Genomic DNA, 9,946 nt, shown 5'->3' with positions numbered 1-9,946 from the left:
AATGGAAAACTACTTTATATGCTATATGAAGCACTCCAGTCTCTGATCCCATCCACTGTCTGCCTGCAGCTTATATATCATCTAATTGTGCTTTCAAACTGCTCACATGAATAACTTTCAAATATTCTTTGAGGCTAGGCTCTCATCCATGTTCGCCCTTTAACTGAATTATACCTCACAAATGTCATGATCTCAGGTCTCATCCACAAGGTCCAAAAAATAATTTCTTCTATCAAGAAACAAGCTCAAACCTCACAAATAAACAGGTATTCCAACTTTGTGTAGCTCCTAGACTTTGTTACAACTTCTATTGTTATGTTACCACTGTTATGTTATACAAAGAATTGTTTCTATTAGACTGTGAGCTTCTGGACAGGAGACATGTATATACTGTCTGTATAAATCAATTTTGTATAGAGAGATTCATACTGACTCTGTTGACCAGAGTTCTCCGGGGGGAAAAAACTGCCTTCACGGTCAAGTCTACGTCTAAAGACTGTAGAACTAAGGGAGCTGAGAGATAACTTTCAGTTTGAGGCTGAAGATCTAGAAGTCAAAATGGCCCCTAGGTGTGAACCTTGGATTCTAAAAGCCAGAGAGCCTGGAATCATAACACCTGAGAAGGGGGAAAAAAAGAAAAAAAAAAAGTATATCACAGCCGATGCAGGAAATACAGAATTTTTCCTTCCTCCATCTTATTGTACAATCTAGGCACCCACAAAATTAGAAGTTGCGTTCTCACATTGAGGGAAATCTTCTCCACTCATCAGCTGACTCACATACCCATATCCTCTGGAGACAAGTTTACAGACAAATGTGTTCAACCCAGTTTTTGTCATCAGAAGAGAAACCACCAGACTATCTCCTTTAGCTGAAGAGGAACAGGCTGTATGCCTCCTGAATCACCTAGAATGATCAATGCAATAACTGTGAACAAGTAATGCCTTAATATTTCTTAATTCAATCAAAATGAGACTCAAAAGAAGCCATCTCACTAAACCAATTTAGCATTTTTGAAACTGCACTGTGCTTTAGAAGAAGGTACATCCTTTTTTCTTGTACCTGGTATGACATTCTATTTCAATAGTTACATTATTGCTTTAATTATTCTCCTCTTTACCTCAAGACCCATGATCTACTTACACTTACCAGAGTGCGTCATATGTATGCAAAATATAATAACCATATTTTAACTGAATGATTAAAGAAATTGTATAAGTACCTGAATGAATAAAATGAAAATGAATATTGGTTAACTTTATAGAAAGGAAATTAACAATGCCACAGTACGCACCAGATCAAACAGGTAGGTGTTGTATCCGTTCGCCACCATTTTCTTGATCTACCAAGAAAAGTTTATTTTATGCAGCCTGGCAAGTATTTAACAATTTTTAGAATTATTTTATTATTGTAAGCAAACCAGATGTTTTCTTAACCAGTTTTATGATTTATTTTAAGTTTGAAGCCTGTAGTTAAAAGATTTGAAAAATACCAACGAATAATGATATTAATAATGATATTATATTTTTACACCTTCCAATACCTGAGAAGCATTAATATAAGATCTTCAAGAAATGCCAAAGAATAACAATATAAGTAAATGGACATATGATTTTTTAGTAGAGCTAACACTCAATCCAATAGGTAACAAAATCTATATACCCCAGTATCTTGATCACCGCCTATATGCTAGAAGAAAGCTCCAGCATTTTCCTTCATATTTTCTAGTAAGCATCACACAAGGTTTTGAGTACTCAAGTTCCTTATAGGTTCCTTATATTGGGTCACAGGCATCCATACCATACTTTTCTAATGAAAATACGTACTTTAGCATAAGGATGGTTGTCTATGTGTCTCAGTAGCTGTGCCGGAGAAATACAGGAAGCAGTCTTTGCCTTCATCTACTTGGTATTTGGAATATCAAGGTGTATGCACATGTGTCAAAATATGAGCAGGTGAGTTTTACCCATGTTATGTGCCATGACGCATTTTTGTGTATTCGTAATTTTGTGTCTGACTGCCTATAATGTTTCTACCTAACTTGCCTGTCTATAATATAAATACTGGAAGCCTGAGATATTGAGTCCCTTTTCTCCCTTAATACTGGAGTGCCTTTCTTTTTTTATACTTGATTCCCTCTTCCCCCTCAACCTCTTTTTCCCTTTCCCCTTCTTTTCCTGCTACCATCCCATGATCTTCAGCAGATGTAGCTGCTTGTTACATACTATAAGGTATGTGCTTGGAAATTCTTCCCTTGTACACAAAAATCTGCACTATTTTTGTTCACTCAACTGTAGCAATCCAACATTAGAACTATGTCAGAAAATGTTATTAGATTCTCTCCAGGGATGAATACTATAATACAGAATGCCAACACTGTGCTTCAATGTTGGAAATTGTTTGTAATGGATGATATGCTACAAGATGTTTTGAAATACACTAATAATGAAATACAAGTAAAGCAATCTATATGCATCAATACTCGTACTCAAAAATACATTTATCATGACATCTCACTATCTAAAGGCATTCATAGAAGAACATCATTCTAATCAGAATCTAAAGGATTTATGGAAAAGTAATAGAGGTAGCATTAGGGTTTTTAGAGCAATAATGACACTCAAAGATATCTGGTATCCTTCAAAATTGCCTATATATTGATGACAAAATGGCCCTCCAAGAAAGAAAAAAATCTGACAATGTGTCTGCTATTCACTCATTTGTTGAAAGCTTTGTTTCAAACTGTCAAATGATTTATACACTGTCCAAATAGATGACAAATAATGAACAACTTTCATCATTTCATTGTTGCTGAGTTTCTGGTAATATATTCTAAGTGAATCTTCCAAATATGCTATAAAAATATATGTCCTGTTAGATGTGAAGACATTCTGCATCTTGAATGTAGAAAATTATACTGGAACTCAGCCTCCAGGCCTTATTTCATGTAATAATAAACTGTATGAATTTGTGAATGGACGACTTGTGCCTATTTTAAAAAGTAACCCAAAAGTCACATTCAACAATTTGTTCACTAGATAATCATTGATGTTACATTTGCTAAAAGAACACCAGTTAACCGGCACAGGAAGTGTGTGCAAGAACAAAGCTGAGATTCATGGAAAAAAAAACGCATCAAGTTCACAGTAGAGAGATGTATAATAACATCTTTGGATTTTAGAAAGACATAACATTTATCTCTTATATGAAGAAGAAAAACAAATTGCTATTGAAATTGTCAACATTACACCACGATGATAAGATTGATAATGAAGCCAGGCATGATGATCCATTCCTGTAACTTCAGCACCTGGAAGGCTGAGGTAGGAGGATCCCATGATTTCAAGGTCACAGTGTCTAAATAGTAAGTTCAAGGCTAGCCTGGACTACATAGCAAGACCCAGTATCGAAAACAAATAAGCAAACAAACAAACCTACAAAAGAGACAGAGATTCCTCAACATAACTGAAGCCAGAAATGTTCACATTTTACAAGAAAATGAAAGGGCGAGCAGATGTTGCTTGTGACTTATGGGGTAACTGCGATGTCACTAGAAACACAAAACAGTAGTCAATGGTTGTGTTTTACTATATCCTAAACATTTCAGACATAAGTGGTTTCATAGTTTACAAAAAAAAAAACCACAAAATATCATAGAGAAATTTTCTTAGAGGATTGGGACTGGAATTGATAAATGATCAATTACCACAGAGGTAGAACAATATCTGGCCAAAGAGCTACTCAGAAGAGTTCTGGAGCAGAGCAGGAAATAGACGGGTGAAACAGCACAAGAACCTCCTCAGAAAACAGGAAGAGCGGCAAGGTGTCAAGTGTGCCCTAGCAAAGAAGACAGGAACCAAACACATGTGCTGTCGGTTTAAGCAAAACTTGTGAATGAAACATGCTGTCCTCACGTGTGAAAGCTGCCTTAGGTGTGATAATTGAAGTAAAGATTGTTGTTGTGGTAGAATTTTGTTTGTATCTTCGTTGCAGTTCACATAATAATTCACTTCTGCTGTTATTTTCTAGATTTAGTGAGCAAAGGGTTAATGTAGAAAATGCTGATGTTCGTTTTAAACAGTCTCTATATATTTGATATTTTACTTTATTGATATTTCATTCTCCTGATAAGTGGACATTATATAATACAATAGGGAGGTCTCGACAAGTGAGAAAGATGAGCGGTGACAAGTACGACCTGACAAATATGAAAGGAAGGCTAGGCACAGGTGTAATCAAGGCTTGTGTATGGAACATGCTGTTGTAATGAGAGGTGACTGCCTTAGTGGTGAAGCAAAGATTATTTCTGTGGTTTACTTCTGTTTTTGTTTTCATTGTAGTTCACATAGGAATTTATTTCTGCTCTTGTTTTCTAGGTCTTTCAGGCTGCTAAGCAGGTGATATAGAAATGTTTATTCTAAACACTTATTTCATATTAAAAATAAATATTTTATAGTATTGATACTTTATTTTCCTGTTATGTACATCTTGTTTAATATAATACAACTCACAAAACTAACAATTAATTCATAGAAATACTTCTAAAAATTAAATGTGGACACTATGCTCACTTCAAATTGCATGTTTCCAAAAAGTTGCTGTGATTTCCCTGCAACTCACTACTCATATCAAAGAATAACTGGCACATCAATAATTATGAAACAGAGTTGAGCTGAAGCAGATGAGAATGAAGAAAAGGTCCAAGAAATCAGATGATGAGAGGTCAAAATTTCCTCACAAAATGAGGAAAAGAAATTTCCTCACAAGAAGCATAAGACAGCTTCAAAGCACGCGTATCAACACACACAGGAGACCACAGACACAGTACAGGAGGACCCACAGGCTGTATATTAAGAATAAAGATTGCTCTTGTTGAGGTGATAAAACCAGCTACAGAAAAAGAAGCGGAAACAAATATTTTAACAGCTATGTTGAGATATAATGTACATACTATACAGTTCACTCAAAAGTAATCAATTGAATCCTTTTGGTAAATTGACAAATATTTTCATCATCACTATCGTTAGCATTAGAACACTTTTACCATCTCCAAGATAAACTATGGAACTTTTAATCTCTCCATACTCCAATCCAATAACTCCCAGCCCCAAGAAAACACTAATATAATTTCTGTGTCTATAAATTTGCCTATCCTAAGTATTTCATATGATAAAATCATGTAGTAACTGATTTTGTTTCTATACTTTAATTACACACACAGAGAGAGACACACACACACACACAGTTGGTCAAATAATTTTCGAATGTCACAAAGTTTGTAATAATCTCAGGACTTGAATACAGACATGCTGCCTCTAGGGCTATGATACTTTATGTGAGGTGTGGAAACATCATCAGTATAAGTGCTTATCAAGAAAAGATGAGCAGGAATTTAGATCAATTGAATATATCAATAAAGGTAAATTGAAGAAGAACTATTTGTATATTTAATTAGTTTCCTAATCCAAAGTTTTCATTGATCTGATATGCTTTCATTTCATTATACAATTAATGTCAATAATAAATAATTTGACTGTTTTCTTTCAGGAATTATACCCTACCCATATGATATTGTGAGTGAAAACAAAATACTGGTTAAATTTTCTTTAGAAATTTTTAAAGGAAGAAAATCAAGACAAATAATTTGTAGTTTTATAAAAACAATGTTATTAATTTAATAATTTAAGTCATTCATAGTATTTTTTCCTCTTGCCTGGAATGCCTTAATGTTTTAATCTTAACAATAATGAATTAATAAATAATAAAATACATTTCAGAAAATTTTATACAAAATCAAAAATAGAAATATCATAGATCAAGAATATGACCATTCCAGAAGGAAAATGTCAAGATATTAATATCCCTTTCCTGTAACAAATATTGTTCATTTTCTATAATAACCATTCTTTTTGTGTTTTCTTAAGGAAACCCCTTCAAAATTGAATATTTAATTTTGCATATTGTACACCTCAAACTAAAAACAAATCATTGTTCACTGGTTAAGAAAGTATAAAGTTTGCTTATTATAATAAAACATTCTAAAAATGAAACTGTTTTTTAGAAAAACTCTTTCCAGCTTCTTTACTTTAGACATGTATGTGGGATTAAAAACCATAACAAGTGGCTTTTTGATAGAGCTGGGTGCTAATTTAATTGTTTTTCAGTATGGGATAAAATTGGAAAGTTTATGAGACGTTTGTGTTAGTGCAATCAACTTTTGTCTTTTCCTCTGTAATCTCAAATGTTAAAAGACACTTTTCTGGATGTAAAACAAAGGAATTCTGAAATCTAATTGTCACAAAATTTCAATATTTTCGTTACAAGTCAAAACACTATTCATACCAGATTCTATGCCTAGTAATGATCTATTTATTAATTTAATCATATTATACATTTTGATACCATGTAATTTTGAAAAGGAAGCTTATGAAAAAATAAAACATCCTCCAGGACTACAAACCAGCCCTTGTAAAACAGTTTATTCTTTTCCTATGAGATCAAGTGGAAGGAAATTGGGCTCTAGTACTACTGGGTTAGGCTTTACAGAGGAGTATTTTGAGATAGTACTTAAAGCAAAGAAACAAACAAATTAATTAATTGATTTCCAGATAGACAACAGAAAGAAGGTAAAGTCAAAGGCAAAGAATTACAGGTTTATAGGGAATGGAGCCCAGAGGATCACAGAGTGAAAAGCCAAGTTTGTTATAGCATAATACAGAAGAGGAAAAACTCTAGCAGATGAACAAAACTGTAAGTTCTTTATATAGGATTCATTATATAGGATTCATTATATAGGATTATTTGCTACTTGTAGTACATATATTAAATTATAAGGCTGATGCCCTTTAGAAAAGGGATTTGTAAAATATACCCTGCAACTTAGGGATGTCCAAATGTCTTTCGGGGAATCATATGATAGAATGAGTATGATGCTATAGATATCTATTAAAGTTGGCAGTAACATTCTCCAATAACACAACAAAAGGGAGACTGTCACTGATACTCATGACTTTTAATAAGTCCACTTGACAGACACTTCCCATAAGTATCACAGATACAACATATGCTGCTTCAACAGGCAATTTAAGTCCTAGTTGTGGAGTGCACTTAGAAAATAAGGACATGTTTCTAGAAAGTCAGTGAAGTACCTGCTTATAGCAACTGTAAAACCAGGATAATCCAAGTCCTTTTCCATTGTGTACAGAAACAATTAACATATTATCCAAAATATTATATAGATTATAAATCAAAGGGAATCAAAAGTTTTATGTTCAAGGGGGAGAAAAATCTCACCTCCCTATAAAATCAGAAAAAACTGTTAGTGAAGGTACCAGTTTTACAGTGAAGAGCTGAACACAGAGATAATATACCTCCAAACAGGCTTACTCTGCCTTAGGCAGAGAGAAAAAAAAGCGGATGTGCTCTGGCTGGAGACAGGGTACACAGAGCACAGTGAAAATGACCAAGTTGCAAGAACTCAAAAATGAAGGAAGTTAAGAGATATTAAATACATGAACCAACTTCCCAAAAGAAACTCCATGGTCATGTATCATTAACAAGCACTAATAAAGTATTACAAAGAGCTGCTAATTACATTAAGGATTTAATCACATATAATGTAGTCCATGTGTTAAACTTGGAAAGACATGCAGATCAAATCTCAGTCTTCTGCATATGCAAGGAACCAAAAATCAAACAAGATGGAAGAAGTCATCAGTAACAATTAACTACTTTCATCATAACAGCAATAGTAAAAATAAAAATAAACTATTTGTCTCATTGAAATGATCAAAATTATTTTCGAATTCATCTCCAAACCCCATCCTTACTGGGTAACTTCATGGTTATATGTGTTAATCACAGTGCTAATGCAGCCCCTCATGCATTAGGCAAATCAGTGCAAAATTCCCTGGATTATCAATATAATACCATGTGTCTTGCAGCTGCCTTTTGGCAATACAGTAGACATATATCACATGCATTTAGCCTGAGAACAGCATGTCTCCATCTTCAAACTCATTAATGTTGTATATCTTTTATTTATTTTATCTTTCATTTTGAGCTTTAAGTTTGGAGTATTTAATTCGATTCACTACAGTAGCTGGTGACTGTAACCAATCTCCAACCAATCTTTTTTTAAGTGCATGAAGTGATCTAGCCAAACAACAAATTTTATAAGCAGATATAATGAATGCTGCATGACTTATACAGCAATGGACTATGGACTTCCACAGCTGCTATGAAATACATTTAAATTTGTGTATTTTTAAGGAACAAATGAGAGTACTTTTATCCCTTCAGCATTTTGACAGGACTCGTGTTCTGTGGTACAATGTTTATTGATTTTGACTGTAAAGAAATCATGGTTTGAAATTTAATTAGTCTATAAAACAATTCCTTTTGGCAGTGATTTGTCCAGGATTATTGAATAATACATTTTACTGCCTTCTATATAGAAAAAAATCATATTTTATAGGAATATTTAATGTTACTAATATAAAAAAGTAGTGTTTTTTATTTTTACCTACAAGAACAAGGACTTTTGATATCCTTCAAGCATTTGGAGTATAACTACAAATATTACAGAAGTTTTTTAATCTTAAAAATTATCACAGCTAGTTGTGTAGAAATTCTTACTTTTTTAATAAATGAAAGGATTTCAGACCCTTAGTGAGAATTTCTTTATTGATACACACTTATTTTATATGTATTTGTTTATATAAGAAAAATATAAAGAATATGGACAAAAATACTTGCTGAATGTTCAGTGCCCTAAAGTATTGGACACTGCAGCCGGGAATGCTGCACGTTCTTTAGAAAACTGGTCAGGAGACAGAAGAGCAGCCACTCATTCTACATTCACCATTTACAAATCATTTGAATTGACAGAGTCATTTAATGTCTCTAAAAATCACACCTCACATTGTCAGCATCACCAGCCACATAGCACTGTCATAAATATAAAATGACATTGCATAATATCTAAGAAAATACTGCAATTTATAAACCTCTATGCAAATGCAGCAAGATCTATAAATTACGTCCACATATGGATGTGATCTCAAATAAAATAAGACTTGAATCCCATTTTTGGAAAAGCTAAATTGTGGAGTACTATAAGGGGAATGATTAACTTGAAGATCATAAGGCCAAGGCCTATTAGAAAAGTTTTGAAACAATAGCGGCTGTGAAAGCTGTCCTGTTGTTGACTTCTGTCCCAGAATTTCACTTAATTCTATTTGGTCTTACTAACTGTATCAAGCAACCAAAACCTGCCTCCATCTTCTCCGAAGTGGTGAGACACTTGGAAGAGGTTGACCATGACAATCTCTGTCCTAGGGTCACATCGATTTCTCAGATGTGTAAAAACCATCCTGCTCGGTTGGAAAGAAGCACCATCATTAGTTCTCCCGATTTTCCAAATGACATATTTAGAACTACCAGATACAGCTGCAGAAAGTCATGAGAGGAGATGAAACAAGGGAAAATGCCTTCTTGCTTTTAGTGGGTCACTAAGTGTGATGGTTTGGGAAATTGGGTTTTTTTTTAACCAAAAAATTTATTTAATCCTGCTAAAATTTTATCATTGTTTTGTATTATAAATGTCTGGATTAGTGAATAACTCAACTATTATACATTCTCAACACAGATGATTAATTTCCCTTTATAAAAGAAGAATTATTATTTCTCTTCAGAAATTTTCCAAAAAACTATGTATCAGCTTGCTCACTTTCTGCCAATTATATACCAACACGTACTTTGGTCACCTGTGTCCAGCAATTCCTGATTCAATAAATGCGAATGTTGCAAACCTTAACCTGGGCCTAAGCAACTTTTCTGTAGTTCTTGTGGCTGTTGCAGTTTTTGCTTTTTCTACCCACAGATGCAGAGTTCTAAAGCTTGAAGCTGAGACAGGAGGGTTTCTGGTTACCCTTTAGTAGAAGAC

Source organism: Fukomys damarensis, unplaced genomic scaffold (assembly GCF_012274545.1).
Source record: "Fukomys damarensis isolate Sample0158 unplaced genomic scaffold, DMR_v1.0_HiC HiC_scaffold_30, whole genome shotgun sequence".
In the NCBI taxonomy this organism is placed as follows: Eukaryota; Metazoa; Chordata; class Mammalia; order Rodentia; family Bathyergidae; genus Fukomys; species Fukomys damarensis.
This window is presented reverse-complemented; position numbering follows the sequence as displayed.